Source organism: Macaca nemestrina, chromosome 8, assembly GCF_043159975.1.
Source record: "Macaca nemestrina isolate mMacNem1 chromosome 8, mMacNem.hap1, whole genome shotgun sequence".
Taxonomy (NCBI): Eukaryota; Metazoa; Chordata; class Mammalia; order Primates; family Cercopithecidae; genus Macaca; species Macaca nemestrina.
The window spans coordinates 60002282-60021206 of NC_092132.1; the positions used below are offsets into that span (position 1 = coordinate 60002282).

An 18925-nucleotide genomic window follows, 5' to 3' on the forward strand; every position below is an offset into this window, starting at 1 on the left:
CTTGAGACCTCTGGGATGTGTCCTAACTTACCTCTCCTGCTTCACCTCCCACTACTCTCCTCAAGCAACCTGTGCTCCAGCCACATAGACCTGTCTTCAGTTCCCTTAACAGGTTACACCTCTACATTCCTCAGTGCCTTTGCACAGTCAGTAGCATGTCTCGTGGTGCTATATCTTCTTCAAGATGCAAGCAAATATCTGTGTCATTCTAAAAAATTCTTTGGTCCCATAAGAAATAGTTACACAGACCCTTAGACCTAAACAAGAAGGAGACCTGGGCTAAACCCTGCACTTTAGAGGACCTCACACATCATCAACAAACAAAACTAAATTTCTTGAGGAACATATACACATAACTGTCTTTTTGTATCTGATGCTCAGACTGGCACAGCAGAACCCATAGCCCTAAATACCTGTTGTCATGACTAAAATGATTGAGGGCCCAAGGAAATACCTCTCCAAGTCTTTAGTCCTATGTCCTTGAAACAAAAGGCCACTGTGTCTGAACGAGGCAAGGTTTTGTGGGTTGTGCCACTGCCAGTGCTGGAGATGGAGACTGCTGCAGAGCATGGGGAGGATTTGAGCAGTAATAGCACTTAGGCAAGAGAGGCCACAGTAGTCATTCTCTTCAAACAACATATGTGCAGTAGATTCTTACAAAATAAACTGTTACTCCCAGTTCTCAGAAGAGAGAGCCAAGTACACATTTTCTTGTCTATGTGCTCAAATTTATGGTTCTGGAGATACTCACAAATGAATGAGTATTCATAGCAGTTGCATATGGCAGCTGAGGAACATTTTGAAATTTTAAGCAATTCATACTACTCTTAAATGTGCATGTAAGTTGTTCTAGATGTAACATGTGTGACACATCAATCCAATTGGCAACTAGATGGACACTGCTAGAATTGGGAATTGTTTTCTTTTTATAAAAATACAATGTAATTAAATTTTCAAAAAATTGAATTACAAATTTCAGCTTTAACTAATTTTTCAAAAATGCCTTGTTTAATACTTTGATTTTATATCATACCTTTTATTTTTAATAGATGATATAAAAATACATTTTAAAAAATATGAAAATGACAGATTTTTAATTTTGTGTATTATTTTACTTTAACTTTATTTATTTATTTATTTATTGCGACAAAGTCTCTCTGTTGCCCAGGCTGGAGTCCACTGGCATGCTCTTGGCTCACTGCAACCACTGTCTCCCACGTACAAGCAGTTCTCGTGCCTCAGCCTTCTAAGTAGCTGGGATAACAGGCATGTGCTACTACGCCCAGCTAATTTTTGTATTTTTAGTAGAAACAGGGTTTCACCATGCTGGCCAGGCTGGTCTTGAACTCCTGACCTCAAGTGATCCACCCTCCTCGGCCTTCCAAAGTGCTAGAATTATAGGCGTGAGCCGCCACATCTGGCACGAGTTGATTTTAAAATGTTAACATTATATGCATTGTGAACACAGTATATTTTTAGATATTTACATTATTACTATCAATAGTATACAAATTATGTAAAAATCTTGATCATAAAATTATAATTCACTAGTTTGCTAAAATTAAGGCCAGAAAAATATATTTGTGGAACAAATACATTTTATTTATGAATTATTTTATTTTATTACTCATCTAAACATTACCAAATATTCAATTGAATGCACAGATTTATCCATGAATATTTAAATCAGTTGTATTTGATATTGTACTGACTTTTGGTCACAAAAAATCATAACTTTACATGTACTTTTAATTTTGTCATTATAAAAGTAGCTGTATAAAAGTTGCTATATAATGTTCAAATTATTAGGCATATGCCATGTGTGTATCCATGTGTACCTCTCTCACAGCCCCTCAAATGTGGAGGTTAGAACTTCCATTAAACTTTCTCTCCACTGTGCTTACATAGCCCAGTGCACATGTCTTCTACATTCTATTATAGTTATTTGTTCACGGATTTTTTTTTACCACTAAACCATGATCTTGTCAAGGTTGGAGATGTCTTTATCTTTATAATCCAAGTGTCTAGGACATTTCCTGACATGTGGTAGGAGTTAAATAACTTGGTTGAATTAATATATAAATATAAATAAAACAAGGCAGCATTGTTTAAGAGTATGAATTATTGGCTGGGCACGGTGGCTCACGCCTGTAATCCCAGCACTTTGGGAGGCCGAGACAGGCAGATTACCTGAGGTCGAGAGTTCAAGACCAGCCTGACCAAAATGGAGAAACCCCACCTCTACTAAAAATACAAAATTAGCCGGGCATGGTGATGCCTGCCTGTAATCCTAGCTACTCGGGAGGCTGAGGCAGGAGAATCACTTGAACCCAGGAGGCAGAGGTTGCAGTGAGCTGAGATCGTGCCATTGCATTCCAGCCTGGGAAACAAGAGTGAACCTCCATCTCAAAACAAAAAAAAAAAAAAATGAGTATGAATTATTGAGCCTAATGGCCCAGGTTGCTAGTCTGGCTCTGGTATTGTCTTTTGACCTCGAATAGTTATCTTAACCTCTCAGCCCCTTGGTTTCCTCACCTATAAAATAGATGTAATAAAATTGCCTACCTTACAAGGTTATGAAGATTGAAGTATTAAATGAAAAAATTAGTTAATTAATATTTACCAAGACTTAAAACTGTGACTGCACATTGGGTAGTATTTGCTAAATAAATACCTAAATGAAATCAAGCAATATTTGTTTAGGCTTAACTAGAAATCATATCTCATTTCATCATCACATCAACCCTGTGAATTATGTACAATTATTATCCTTATTTTACAGATGAGAAAATTGAGGTTCAGAGAGCTCTAGTAGCTGCTTCTGTAGAAGGCCACATAGCTGGAGAGTAGCAAAGCCAGGATGGGAATTCCAGTATTTGTGGAGGTGGTGTTTGAACCCTCAACTGCCCAATAAACTTTCTTTCAAGATACACTTTAAAGATATATATGTATATATAAATTATTAAAATGGGCACAGTGGCTTATGCCTATAATCCAGCACTTTGGGAGGCTGAGGTCCACAGATCACTTGAGGTCAGGAGTTCAAGATCAGCCTGGCAACATGGTGAAACCCCGTCTCTACTAAAATTACAAAAATTAGCTGGACATGGTGGCACATGCCTATAGTCCCAGCCACTCAGGAGGCTGAGGCAAGAGAACTGCTTGAACCTGGGAGGTAGAGGTTGTAGTAAGCAAAGATTGGGCCACTGCACTCCAGCTTGAGCGAAAGAGTGAGACTCAGTCTCAAAAATAAATGAATTATTAAAACATAGTACTCTTTCTTAGAGCCAAATTATGTTTAATTTTTCCTAAGTCGTCATAATGTCCTAAAATTTTGAAGAAAAATGTGTTTGGCATCTAAGCAGCAAAACTGTAGATAAGCAATAAGTGAATAAAGAGTATATATTTGATTGCTTTATATGTCTAAAAGCAATGGGTATAAGTATGTATGTCACTAGCCATTAGAAATACAATATGCTCCTAAGTGACCTCTGATATTGCAGCATTTTATAAGCACTCATATTTATTCTATGGTACATAAAGTACAGGAGAATTACAGATATCTGCCTGATTTTAAAAAATGAAATTAAATCACTTCTATCTGGTCATTTTTGGAGCAGAAACAATAATACTTCTTTCTTCCCAGAACAAAATATTACTAAATGACTTAATAGGACTTCAAGGTATTTCCACTGTATTTTATGTTATCAAGTTTATAAACGTTTCATGAGATGACCTCTACCCTCAAGAACTGTGTAATCTAATAAAACAAAATTAACAAGCACAGTTTCATAAGTCACACCTGTTAACAAGGCCAGAAATGAGAGACATTTAAGTTTACAAACCTCGGGATGTTGTGTAATTCTGTGTTTACCTAGGCAGGTTAAACTTGACAGTATAGTCAGAAAAACATACTAAGAAGTAGATTAAATGGTAATGAAGGAATCAGCATGTAAAGAAAGATGGCAAATCTCTTGCTCTGCTGAAACAAGAACAGTACTTACAAGTAGATTTGGTCAAGATGACAGCGTTATACTAGAAATGTCATAGATCTCTGCTAAATCCATACAGAGATAATTAACTAACACAAAAAAATGAAACAAGGCCAGGTGTGGTGGCTCACGCCTGTAATCCCAGCACTTTGGAAGGCCGAGGTGGGCAGATCACCTGAGGTCAGGAGTTCAAGACCAGCCTGGCCAACATGGTGAAACCCCTGTGTCTACTAAAAATACAAAAATTAGCCCGGCATGCTGGTGGGCGCCAGTAATTCCACCTACTCAGCAGGCTGAGGCAGCAGAATCACTTGACCTCGGGAGGCAGAGGTTGCAGTGAGCTGAGCTCACACCATTACACTCCAGCCTGGGCAACAAGAGCCAAACTTCATTTCAAAAAGAAAAGAAAAGAAAAGAAAAAAATTAAACAGGCAATGGGCTGCTAGCATTGAAAGAAGAATAGATAATATGGACAGAGAGATTCCAAGATCACAGTTCCTGAAATGTAATATATTCTTCCTGCCTCAAGCTGTTGCCTTTGTATTCTCTGCACATACTTTGTACTCTTTATAGGAATTCATTATATATTTCTTAATAATTCATTGGATGCACAGAAGCACAAATAGAAACATTAACTTTTAGGGTGAGCTATTAAAAAAAAAAAGAAAAAAAGAAAGCAATAGATGTTCCTATGTTACTCTGCTTCCCAGCATGTATCACATTAATAATTACTAATTGATGTTCGAGATTCCCAAGAAGTCAGGGACTTCATCATTTTATTATCATATTCTAACTGCTTTACATATAGTAGCTACTCAATAAACATTTGTTCACTCATACAGACAATTCATTTGTCGATAAGGTAAGCTTGTTTTGTTTTTGTTCTGAGTGATATTTTGTTGTTCTTAGGGAAAGGAAAAAGAAGCAGACTCATGGAAACAATACAAACAATGTCAACCAGAATTATAAAATGAGAATGCAAGGCTTATATAGACAATGCACTGGATTTTTTATCATCATTAACTTACAAAATCTTCCATTTCCTAACCTTTATTTATGGAACAAGTCTACTTAAAGTAGCCTGACCAGCAAAGAAGAGGATAGATAAGAGTTGGACAAGATGGGAGGAGGAAAAACTGGTTAGTGCAAAGGCTGACCAGTTTTAAAGGTTAGTGCATTCTGAACATCCTTTTCCTACATGCAAATTGGTGACACTTTTTGAGGCTATTCTGGAGCAACATTGTTTTTTAAAGACTATTTTGAGGGACCACATATAAAAGACCAGATGCAGAGTTCACATCCAACAAATGTTTGTTGAATCTATTAAATAGAAATATTGTCTGGCCAGGCACAGTGGCTCATGCCTATAATCCCAGCACTTTGGGAGGCCAAGGCAGGTGGATCACTTGAGGTCAGTTCAAGACCAGCCTGGCCAACATGGTGAAACCTTGTCTCTACTAAAAATACAAAAATTATCCAGGTGTGGTGGCGAGCACCTGTAGTACCAGCTACTCGGTAGGCTGAGGCAGGAGAATCGCTTGAACCCGGGAGGCAGAGGTTGCAGTGAACCAAGATCATGCCACTGTACTCCAGCCTGGGCAACAGAGCGAGACTCCATCTCAAAAAAAAAAAAAAAAAAAGAAAGAAAGACAGAAAGAAAAGAAAAAAATATATTGTCTTTTAGAAGATATACTTTTAAGAGAAAATGAGAAAGTTGTTTCAGGTTTAGATGAGAACTAGGGTATAGAAAACTTGAAGAACCCACTTAAAAGATATTGCTAAGGGATTTCCCAGATCCCTCTACCTGAAAAAAGTAATTCAATTGATTTTCTATTTACTGGGTCAAAGATATTCTTGCATACTCTTAACCTGACTGAGTAAATAACCCAATTCTTTGTGCATGGTTTCAATTTTTCACTTGTATTTATTTATTGTGAGACAGAGTTTCACTCTTGTTGCCCAGGATGGAGTGCAATGGTGCGATCTCTGCTCACTGTAACGCCTCCTGGGTTCAAGCAATTCTCCTGCCTCAGTCTCCCAAGTTTGGGATTACAGGTGCCCACCACCATGCCCAGCTAATTTTTTGTATTTTCAGTAGAGATGGGGTTTCACCATGTTTCTCAGGCTGGTCTCGAACTCCTGACCTCAGGTGATCTGCCTGCCTCAGCCTCCCAAGGTGTTGGGATTACAGAAGTGAGCCACCGCGCCTGGCTATGGTTTCAATTTTTAAACATCTTTCTCGATCTGTGACCTGATGTTTTTTAGATCTGTTCTAATTTGTTTCAGGACTTTGTTAGTGGGAGTCTCCAGAGAAACAGACTTAGGGACGAAACAACTGCTCAACCTTGCCTACCACGGCACGATGTTTCAGAAGTAACTTCAAAAATTAACTTTTGATCCAGGCATGGTGGTGTGCGGCTGTAGTCCCAGCTACTCAGAAGGCTAAGGCAGGAGGATCACTTGGTCTCAGGATCCTCCTGAGGATGTACTGAGGCTGTACTGAGGCATGAACATGCCTGTGAATAGCTACTGCAGTCTAGCATGGGCGACATAGCAAGACCCCATCTCTAAAAGAAATTAGTTAATTTTTAAAAATCTGTATTTCACTCTGTAGTATAACAATTTGAAAATACAGTATTACTATTTTATTTATACTTAAAAATGAATGTATAGATTAACTAAGGAATATTGAGTTCCATCCTCACCACAGAGCATTATTGACAGCATAATTGGTGTTAGATCATCTGGTCCTGTGAGTCCCCATGATGCCTATAGACTATGGAAGCCAAGTATGTAAAGTGTCAGTGTGGAAAAGAAAATTTGGATGTTTTATTGACACAGCAACTGAAAGATTATACCCTACTCAAATTAACTCTGAGTAAATGCCTTTGTAGGGCATTGAAGTCACCATAGCATTATTTGCTTACTTCCTGAATGAGTAAGTCATCCATAAGAACAAATTCTGTTGGCAAGAGATAAATTTTTAACTAGCAAAGTTGTTAAAAGCTGGTAGTAATCACACTGAGCTCTGAATTTAGGTGGGCAGTGTTGCATTGAATGCTCTGGCATGGAAACATTGCCCTGATAATCCCTGAGCTAAAAAAAAGACGCAGAACACAAAAGGCATCCCGACAGCGGGAACTGGCAACACACTCCTTTCTGTGACCAAACCAGTAAGATGCGTCATTGCTGAACCATCTTCATCTCCAGTCTCCACATCAGCATTTGCTGCCTCGTAGAATTTTATCTTGCTGGTCTTCTCTAAGGAGAATTTAGAATACTTTTTTTTTAAAGGACACCCAGAATGTCATGTTACTGTTCTAAATATGGGAAGATAGAGGGGTATGATCATGCATTTGTGCAGGGGAAGAAGCCCTCTTTATTACCAGAATTGTGAAGTTGCCACCATCTGATATTTTCCAGGACATGTAGGTGAAGAATGTGAGTTAATTGTATGAAAATTAGAAAATACAAATAATGCTTAAGAATGAATAAAAATCACCCATAATCCTTCTGTCCAAAGACCACTATTGAGATGTTGATATATAATCTTTCAGACATATATGTATGGATATATAGAGATAGAGAGATGGTTGAAGATACAGAGGTAGATATATAGATACAGATAATATATAGAGAGATACACAGATTGATAAAAATATATAGATAGATAATTACAAATTGAGACGTAATTCTTCCATAATTCACTTCTTTTGTCAATAATTTCTGAATATTCTTTTATGTGAATTAATAATTTCCACAATGTAATGACAATTTACACTTACAATGACAACTTACAATTTAATGACAAAATAGTATTCTAGTAAATGGGTAAGCCATAATTTATTTAACAAACTCTTTCTGTTGGACATTTAGGTGGTTGTCAATTTTTCTTGATAGACAACTTTGTAGCAATCATCTTGCATAATATTCACATAAATATTGGCACATTGCTTTGATTTTTTTTTCTTGATATAAATTACAGAAGGTGAAATGGCATGCATATTTTCAAACTTCTGGTGCATAATTTCTTTTGAAAGTTAAATCTGATGTCATAGAGACAGTGAAGTATGCTCTCCCATCATGAGGTCACATTTGCTCAGGGATAACCAATCAAATATAGAATCTAAGATTTTAATAAAGAGCATCTCCTTGCGGGGAGAGGGGGGAAGCACTATTTTTTCCTTTTGAGTGGAACTTCAGGTTTCCTAAATCTCACAGGCTATTTTTACTAGATCCACTGGGCCAATGTACTGTGTAATTATGTCTGATCTACTGTGGCAATTCAAGGTGGGTTGGGGAAGTGGATTTCCCAAACTTATCAGGGTTGCAGGAGCTACCTCTCTGCCCGAGAGAAAAAAAGAGGGGGCATGATCACCCTACCTTAAAAGGGGTTTAGGGAATCCAAATCTATTTTCTCTCTACGATGATGCCACAAGTTAGAGACATGATGACTCTGAAGGATGGCTCCTCCAGTCTTGGCTGATATTCAGAGTGTACCTGCTTTGCTGCTATCATTTCCTCCATTGCTTTTCCATCCATACACCCATGTTTTCTTTCCCCTACATAATTTTTATATTTCTTTATAGCCATATAATTCCTTATGTACACTACTATCTTGCCTTCTTTTATTTTTTTTTATTTTTTTAATTTTTTTTGAGACGGAGTCTTGCTCTGTCACCCAGGCTGGAGTGCAGTGGCCGGATCTCAGCTCACTGCAAGCTCCGCCTCCCGGGTTTACGCCATTCTCCTGCCTCAGCCTCCCGAGTAGCTGGGACTACAGGCGCCCGCCACCTCGCCCGGCTATTTTTTTGTATTTCTTAGTAGAGACGGGGTTTCACCGTGTTAGCCGGGATCGTCTCTCGATCTCCTGACCTCGTGATCCGCCCATCTCGGCCTCCCAAAGTGCTGGGATTACAGGCTTGAGCCACCGCGCCCGGCCTCTTGCCTTCTTTTATGTACCACATGAATTTCCGTATTGCACAAAATTGCTCCATCTATAGTTTCTTCCCTGTTCCTGAGTCTCTTCCTAGATGACCTGGCTCTCCAAGCTAGGACAAGAGCTAGAACACTAGTGACTGGGGGAAACAAGGGAGTGGTAGTAAACATCCAAAAGTGATTTTACATGCACAAAACTTGGGAAAATTAAAAGATAGAAAGGATCCAACTTCAATGTTATAGAAAGATGACATGAATGGTTCTATTCATTGTAACCGAAATTCTCAGCAACTGCTATAAATGTATAAGTTCATTTACACAAAACCACAATAAGATACCATTAGATATTAACAACTAGTATGATGGTGTTGGGAAGGATGTGGAGAAAGTGGAACCCTCATACGTTGCTGGTGGGAATTAAAAATAATGCAGCCATAGAAAAATAGTTTGGCAGTCCCTCAAAATGTAAACACTATCATATGACTTAGCAATTCAACTCCGAGATAGCCAAAGAATTGAAAACAGCATTATTCACAATAGCCAAAAGGAGGAAAAAACCCTACATGTCCATCAATAGATAAATGGATAAATTAAATATGGTATGTGCATTCAAAGGAATATTATAACACAGCCATAAAAAGGAATGAAGTTCTGGCACATGCTAGCTACAACGTGGATTAACCTTGAAAACAGGCCAAGTAAACAAGCCAAACATAAAAGGACAAACATTGTATGACTCCACTTATATGAAATATCTAAAATAAAGAAATTCACAGAGGCAAAAAGTAGATTAGAGGTTACCATGGGCTGAAGGAAGGGTGGAATGGGGAATAACTGCTAAATGGTTACAGAGTTTCTGTTTGGAGTTGTAAAAGTGTTTCTTAACTTCTTACCTGTAGTTGCCTTAACTTCTTACCTGCAGTTTTTCTTATGTAAAATGGGAGAATACAAATCAAGATTGGTGTCAAGATTAACTGAAATATTTCATAAACTGATAAGTTAATTCTCAGCATTTAACTGAAACAGTGAGAATCAACCTGCACCATGAGAATTTGTGTGATCTTTTCAAGATTTTCCAGGCAGAGGCTGAAGATTTTATTTTCTCCTTATTCCAAAAGAAGGATTAATTCCCTTCTAATAAGGCCCACTACTGAATGGGAGTTGCCTACCAATAGATCACTCCCATGAAGAGCCACAGCCAGCTGTTCATTGCATCCTTATTCTATAAGTCAGACTCAAGACATCTGGTCAGGGATTTTTAATTATTATCACAATGCATTGTTGTATGTTCTCTATTGCTTCCATAACAGTTTACTACAAACTTAGTGGCTTAAAACAACAAAACTTTATTATTTCATAGTTCCCTAGGTCAGAAGTTCTACATGGTTCGGCTCTTACTGCACGAAAAGTAATTGTCAGCAGGGCTCAGGTCCTTTTTTGGTGGCCCTAAGATCAAATCTGTTTCTCTGACTTTTTCAGCTTTAGAAAGACCACTCACACTCTTGGGGTCATGGCCCATTTCTTCCATCTTCAAAGTGCACACTGTCTCTGACCTCACTTGTGTCATCGCCATTGCTTTCTCCAATCCCAGCCAGGGAAGATTCTCTGCATTTTAAAATGTGTGTGATTACATTGAGTCTACCTGGATGATCCAGGAAATCTCCCGTCTCTTAGTCTATACCTTTATTCACATCTCTGAAATTTCTGTTGCCATGTTAGGTAATATAGCCACAGGTTCTGGGGATTCGAATGTCAGCATCTTTCAGGGCCATTATCCTGTCCACCACAATTTCAAACAGTTCAAAGATCTTTCATAAAAGGGAGGATATCCACCTTCGTGCAATGCCCATTCTGAGCATGTTTCTTGGGGCCTTTGTCCTGTATCCATTCCAAAAAGCTCTCTCATTTCAGACATAATACCTAGCTTATGTAACTCTTAGTGTAAGTCATAGTCTTTAATTATCAAGCCAAAACTTGTCTTTACTGCCATTACCCAGGTCAACTTCTAGAGACTTGTACGTCATAGATGAACAGACTAATTTTTCAACCTGCCTATTACTCTTTGCTGGTAAATGATAGCAAAAGGCATCAGATTTTTTTTTCCAGAAGTTGTATTGAACTTCTGGAAAGCTGAGAGGAAAGAGAAGAGAGATAATACATTAATTTAAATGGTTCAAATTATGTCATAGAAGGACCGATAAATGGATAAATACTATTTTTTATGCTTTGAATAGCTCATCATTGCTTTGCTAAAAACATTCATAACAAACGCCTCTGATTCTCCACTACATCATGTATCTAGTAGTTTTGCATTTCTATAACTGGAGTCAATACTCACTCCCATATCACCTTCTCCTATCGTAGGGCTGACATTTGTTTCCATGATATCTTAAAGGCCACCCATCTTGCAGGATACATCATTATTCATTAAATTCAATGCTGTATTATCTTTCATAATCTTAAAAATAACTCACTCTCAAGAAATGAGTAAAGAAAACTAATAATACAGATTTTAAAAATTCTAAAATGTCTCCAGGGTTCCATGCTATTTTAGAGCATCAGCTCTACAGAATGCAAGTGTTAACTGATGCCATTTGCTAGAAAAACGTTTGATTTCCAAAATAGGATCCAGTTTATTGAGTTCATTTTATTTCCTCTTGGCTGTTTTCTTTTCTTTTTTTTTCTTCTTTCTTTTCTTTTCTTTTTTTCTTTTTTTTTTTTTTTTTTTTTTTTTTTTTTTTTTTTGGATGATTGAATGTCCTCCTGCTTGGAGGCAAGGGCTGAACTACCTGACCTCTTGATGTCTCCTCTAGTCTTACCATTCTTTGCATCTGGATTTTCCTCCTTGTATAACAGAAGAATGATTATTGTCTCTGCACACATTCTTTTACAGTAACCTCTGACCTTTATAAAATGTCAGTTGACTACCTCAGATTTTCTCTTTACATGTCATAGTTCATTAATAACTGGGACTCCTTGTCTCACTTGGCCAAACTAGAGGAAAGCTCTAGCAAGCACTCACTCCAAGCCTACGAGAGAGGTTTATGCTGAAATCAAAGATTGACACAAAACTGTCTCCTGGTTATCTTGTCAAACTCTTCTTTATCTTTTCACTTTATCAGAAGGCCAAGGATGTTTATGGAGATACCATTGCTTTGCTGCTGGTACTATGGATTCCTGGAATAGCAGAGAATCTCAGCAGGGTTCTGGCAGCAAAGGGAGCAGCTTCTCTGTGTTTGTGTGTATTCCTAGCCCACTGTTCTTTTCCCTGGCAGTGCAGTCTACTGCGGGGGTGGCTGTCTCTGGTAGAAAAATAAAATCTAAATTCTAACACATTTATCAGAAACACCCAGGATTTATACCCTTGCAGTAGAGGAAAGATGACTTATTCTTAAACCTATCTTTTCTGAATAGTACCAATCAGAAATTACATATACTTTATATGTTTTTCTACTTTTGCTTTTAAAATACCACTCTCCACCTTAATTTCATGCAGAAAGAAATCCAAATGTAAGAATGCTTTTGTATTTTGTAAAATAAATTGATGAATATTTCCATACTATATAGCTATCTCCCTCACAAGATTGTGGGCCACTTCAAGTCAGGGACAATGTCTTATTCATTTTTGATACCAGTGCCCATAACAGTGTCTTGTGTGTAGTAGGAACTCAGTAAAGGGTGGTCGAATAAATAAATAACAAATATTGTGAAGCAACTATTATTTACTTTTTTATTAATTTAACAGTGACCATACTCATTTATAAATGAATGAGTTTATTCCAAAGTATTAAACAAGCATCTACTATGTGTCTGGCACTGCTAGTTCTGGGGATACAAACATGTAATAGACACACCCTTGCTCCTAAGGAGCTCCAGTTGACCAGCAATGGGGGACACGAATACAAAGAACTGCATAACAAGGTGGGCAGTGCTATGAACAAATCACAACAGAACAGAGTTGAAAAACCTCTTCGTTCTGCTCAATGCAGGGATGGTCAAAGAAGATTCAGATGCTATCTTTATGCTGGTCCTTAAAGGAGAGTGCAATCTGCTTTCTTCCAGGAAAGGGAACTTCATAGAAGGGAAGAAAGCATGCATAAGAGCAAAAGAAGAGAAAAACAGAGCTGGCTTAGAGAATCACAAGGTTGTCTGGAGAGATTGGAACACAAGGGGGCTGGCCAGGGAATGGGAAGAAATGAGGTGGAAAAAGGGGTTGGAGCTAGAGAGTGAAAGAAAGCTCTTGAAGGCAGGAGTAAGGGGTTTGGACTCTGCTCTGTTGTCAATGTAACCCTCATCAAAGGTGTGTGGCCAGGGAAAAATACCACCAGCTCTGTGTTCTAGCAATGATGAGTATAGTGGTGAGGGAGTCAGACTGAAGCAAGAGAGTGGAAGGTTATGACAATAAAGGCCTGAACTAGGGTGATGGGTGTGAAGAAGAGTTTCTTCTTCCAAAGAGACCGTCATATCACATACACAATTTCCAGGTTCCTTCATGGGATCTGAGTGTGAATGTGTGAAGTTGGGGTGTCCTATGGCCTCATTAATCCAATCCCTACTGAATATAGAGCCAGGCCTAAAAGCCAACTTTTCTGTGCTAAAAGGTAAATGTATGACTTTTAACAATTAAAATCCTAGTGTCTTCTTGAACTTTAATAAAGACGGACATACTCTGACCTTGTTTGTTCCAACCTTAATGTTGGCATCCATGTGATACCATAGACTGAATGTCTCTGCTTCATGAGAAGAGAGATTAGCACCAGCCAGCAGGGCAGTGTGTGACATCCTTCAGCCATTTGCCACTACCATGTCATGGGTGATGTCATATGGAGGTGAGAAAATTGTACAATTGCTCCTTGTCCTCTCTGCTGAGCTTGCAGGTGGGTTTATAGGTGGGTTTATATGTTTGACTAAGAGAAGTAAACCAGCACATTTGGATATAAAGTAGCCTTAGCCTTCATAATATAAAGGACATTATAAATTATTCAAATCTGGCTGGGCACAGTGGCTCACACCTATAATCCCAGCACTTTGGGAGGCCGAGGCAGGTGGATCACGAGGTCAGGAGTTTGAGAGTAGCCTGGCCAAGATGGTGAAACCTTATCTCGACTAAAACTGCAAAAATTAGCCAGGCGCGGTGGCAGGCGCCTATAATCCCAGCTACTTGGGAGGCCGAGCAGAAGAATCACTTGAACCTGGGTGGCAGAGGTTGCGGTGAGCCGAGATCATGCCACTGTACTCCAGCCTGGGTGACAGAGCAACACTCCATCTCAAAAAAAAAAAAAAAAAAAATTACACAAAGCTGAGATTTATAAGAACAATTTACCAATGCATTATCTGGCTTATAAAAAGTGATGCTAATTACCAAAATTATATTAGAGCAAAATACATTAGAGACTCATTTATTTTAATTTCCAAAAGTCAAAATATTAAGAGTTATCACTGGTAAGGGGTGAAAATATGAGTGATTTTTTTTCTCTTTCCTTTTTTTTTTGTCCTTGGTAATGTGATATTTAAAAACCACTACCTGTAGAAAATAAATACATTAACATTTCCTCCAATGCAGCCTTGCGAATAAGCAGCACTAATTACATTCTGCCCCATTTAAATTTCAGAGTGAAGAAATCTTCAGGAAAAGTTCAGTTCCCCAAATTGCAGCCCCTCAATGATGGCTCTCAAGATTCCAAAAGGACCAGTGTGTCTTCCCTTTTCTGTGATCCCTGAATAGCTTTTTAAATTGGCTCTTGAAGTTTTTTGGTTTTTGTTTTTTTAATCTTGACAGGCTTCTTATTCACAGCTAACCTTTTTTCTCACTATTTTTCCAGCCACCTACTACAGCACATTCTGTGAGCTAAACTTTGGTGGCACCAATCGAGCTTGGCCAGTTAGCCTCACTTGGAACATGGTAGACAAGCTACCTTTAAATTAGGATGATCCAAATACACTAATTTACACTGCTAGATTTTATATTGTTTTATTTTTTGTCTTTTATATGTGTAGGGTTTTTTTGTTTGTTTTTCAAAGCCGTCACTGTTGGGTTGAGAATAAACAGCAAGCACACGTGCATTGCAATTGTAAATTGCCTTAGCCAGGGCAATTTGTCAATGCTGCTTAACATGCTTATAAATGTTCATACCCTCTAGGCCTAAATTAGTGCCTGGAAATTTAAAGTAAGGAAACGGTTAAGAGGAAAAGCAAAAATAGCATGTGTACGAAGCTGCTCATAGCGATATTTTCTGTAACAATAAAAAATGGAACGAACCTAACTGTTCATTAGAGGAATTCTAAATTACAGGCTAACTCATGATATTTAAACTATTTTGACTATGGCATCCTTTCTTTAATGAATAGTATGCACTAAATATGCAAGTTGATTTTAAATACTTCATGTTTTAAAGTGCAATAGCTCTAGATGAAGCAAGTGGGTAAGGGTAAGAACCAAGACCGGCCTGTTTGTGGTCCTGACCTATCTCCACTCCTGGCCCCAAACCAACTCTGAGAATTCTGAGGGCACTCTGGAGCACACCATAATTCCTATTGTCACTAAAAATAAGTGTTCACCACATTAAAAAAGCATTTACAAGACAACATTTATAAAGTTATGCTAAACGAGAAGAGTGGAACAAATGTGTACGATACGTTCTTAAAACTATATAAAATGTTTAATTAAGGAGATCAGAAAGATGGTGGATAGATGAACATGATTGACTTTATCTTACAAGTTTTTTTTAGAAACATGTAACTCAACTTAATGAAATCTTGTTTTATCAAACCTACTAACTAGCCCAAATGCTTTAGGTAATTAACCTGGCCTTCCTCAGCATTCTCATCTGTAAAATGGGAATAATTATAGTACCTGTATCATGGGGTTATAGTGAGCCTTAAATGAACTGATTTGTGAACAGTGCTTAGAGAAAAATTTAGATTTATTTAGCTGCCCATCTCTTACTCTTTTTCTTCTGCAAAGTAAATGCCTGCCCTCCTCCTGGGCTAAGACTCTCCACAGCAGTCGATCAACTATTGTGAATGGCGACTAAGGAAGGTGTGCTTCTAAATCCCTGCCACCACCTCTCTTTTCAATATTTGATATAAAGTAGCATTTCCTGTCTCAAACCTCTAATGCAATTAACAAAATCAGTACAGTTTGAAATTCCATTTCTCTTACATATATGCTGAATATGGGAATTTTTACTTTTAGCTATATATTTTTATTAATCTGATGTTCTATACATATACAGACTGAGGGAAATATTTCAAAGAAGGCTTCAACATTTGAATAAATTGACTAAATATTTAATGGGAAGAAAAAGATCCATATTTGTCTAATGTTACCCATCATGTAAACACAAGATCTGTAGGCTGTTTTGTCTTTTACTGTTTTTCTTCCTTCTATTATTCAGCTGTTGGTTAACGTCCCTTTTCCATCTCTTCCTCCATGCCTCTAATTTTTGAGGCTTATTCCATTGTTTCAGCCTTTCAGCAGAAGCAGCATCTTTTTAAATATAGTAGCACTATTTATTTTTGTGTCAACTTTAATTGGTTAAATCAGCAAACCATACTGACTTAATTGATGTCTAAGTACATTGATTTAAGCCTTACAATTTTTCTAAGGCTAACTCACTTTTAATATAACATTTAAAGAAATGCATCAAGGCTTGTGTTCTTAAGAGGGCAATGTCTACTTTCCCTTCTTCTCCCACCCCCAGCACCTTGTTTTCATTAGAACTTTTTTGTAATTTTGATTTTTATTTTAAGTTCCAGGGTACATGTGCAGGATGTGCAGGTTTGTTACATAGGTAAATGTGTGCCATGGTGGTTTGCTGCACTTGTCAACCCATCAGCTAGGTATTAAGCCCAGCATGTATTAGCAATTTTTCCTAATGCTCTCCCTCCTCCTACCCCACCTCCCACTCACAGGCCCCAGTGTGTGTCGTTCCCCTCCCTGTGTCCATGTGTTCTCATCATTCATCTCCCACTTATAAGTGAGAACATGCAGTGTTTGGTTTTCTGTTCCTGTATTAGTTTGCTGAGGATGATGGATTCCAGCTCCATCCATGTCCTTCCAAAGGACAGGATCTCGTTCCTTTTTATGGCTGCATATTATTCCATGATGTATATGCACCATATTTTCTTTATCCAGTGTATCATTGATGAGCATTTGGATTGATTTCACGTCTTTGATGTTGTGAATAGTGCTGCAATGAACATACACATGCATGTATCTTTGTAACAGAATGATTTATATTCTTTTGCCTATATGCCCAGTAATGGGATTGCTGGGTCAAATGGTATTTCTGGTTCTAAGTCTTTAAGGAATCACCACACCGTCTTCCTCAGTGGTTGAACTAATTTACATTCCCACCAACAGTGTAGAAGCCTTCCTACTTCTCCACAACCTCACCAGCATCTGTTGTTTCTTGACTTTTTAATAATCACCATTCTGACTGGCGTGAGATGGTATCTCACTGTAGTTTTGATTTGCATTTCTCTAATGATCAGTGATGTTGAGCTTTATCTCACATGTTTGTTGGCCGCATAAATGTCTTCTTTTGAGAAGTATCTGTTCATGTCCTTTGCCCCCTTTTAAGGGAGTTGTTTCTTCCTTGTAAATTTGTTTAAGTTTCTTGTAGATTCTGTATACTCAACCTTTGTAAGATGGATAGATTGCAAAAATTTTCTCCCATTCTGTAGGCTGCCTGTTCACTCTGATGATAGTTTATTTTGCTGTGCAGAAGCTCTTTAGTTTAGTTAGATCCCATTTGTCAATTTGCTTTTGTTGCAACTGCTAGAACGTTTTTTACCCTCTGTTTGGAAAGTACTAAACATCAGCAGTGACACCTAGTGTCTGGACCTAAAAAAGGAATCTGGAAATACTAGATTGTTCTTAAATCTCCCATGTTGACAGATTGTACACATTCAAACAAATAACAGCTAACATTTATTGAGGGTTCCAGGCACTGCAATAATTCCTTTATGTGCCTCATCCTGTATAAGATGCACACCAAACTTATTATATGGATACTATTATTATTTTCATTTTTATGAATTAGATAAGCAAGACCTGGAGATGTTAAGAAACTTGCCCTCCAGCCTGGGCAAAATGGTGAAACCTTGTCACTTCAAAAAATACAATTAGTCTAGCGTAGTGGTGTGCACCTGTGGTCCCAGCTGCTTGGGAGGCTGATGTGGGAGGATCAGTTGAACCCAGCAGGTCGAGGCTGCAATGAGCCAAGATGTGCCACTGCACTCCAGTCTGGGTGACAGACCAAGACCTTACCTCACATAAAAAAAAAAAAAAAAAAGGAAAGAAAGAAAAAGAAGAAACTTGTTCATTCTAACAAGCCATCGTACTTTATCCTCTGTCCTTCAAGTGAGAGTTAGTACTTCCCTCATGGCCACTGCCCTTAATCTAAATCTAAAAATATGCAGAAAGTCATGCTTATATTGGGCCTTAGGTGATTCAGTTGGGGGTGGGTAGGGCCAGCAATCCCAAAGGCTTCTCCAATTTTTTCTTATATGAAAAAGCAGTACCTGAGTTCTCTAGAAACTCAAGGCTAGAAAATTCTAATCACATTCCCATAACTTTTCATGAACAAATAAGTGCTTTGCTTGCTCTAATGCTAGGAATGTCCTCTGAAGAATGGAGTCTTGTGTATGGATAACTGGGTAGACAAGGTACCACAGAGGAAAAAGCTAGGCTGGGCAAGGTTGTAGATTGCTTTTAATGCAATCGCTGAGCCTTGAAGGCAGGGATGTGGTCTTGACCCAGCGGAAAACCTGGAATTGAATAAGGAATGGAGAAAGAACAGTAGCTAACTTTCAAAGAATCCCAACTCACTGGGAATCTTGACAAGAATGGAGCATGCCAAAGAGAAGGGCAGGGAGGTAAGACAAACACAGGGGCCCTTTGTAAGAAAGATTTTTATCAAAAAGCTTTTAATTAATGGGTCTTTGAAATCCACTGGTTGATCAAAGCTGCTGAAGACCCTTGATCTAGT

At 38.1% G+C, this 18925-nt stretch overlaps 1 protein-coding gene across 2 annotated transcripts in view; it reads right to left on the reverse strand.

Moving 5' to 3' along the window:
* The window catches only part of LOC105477137 (carbonic anhydrase 13), an 86946-nt gene that overhangs the window by 10176 nt on the left and 57845 nt on the right, over positions 1-18925 (reverse strand). The window lies entirely within an intron of this gene.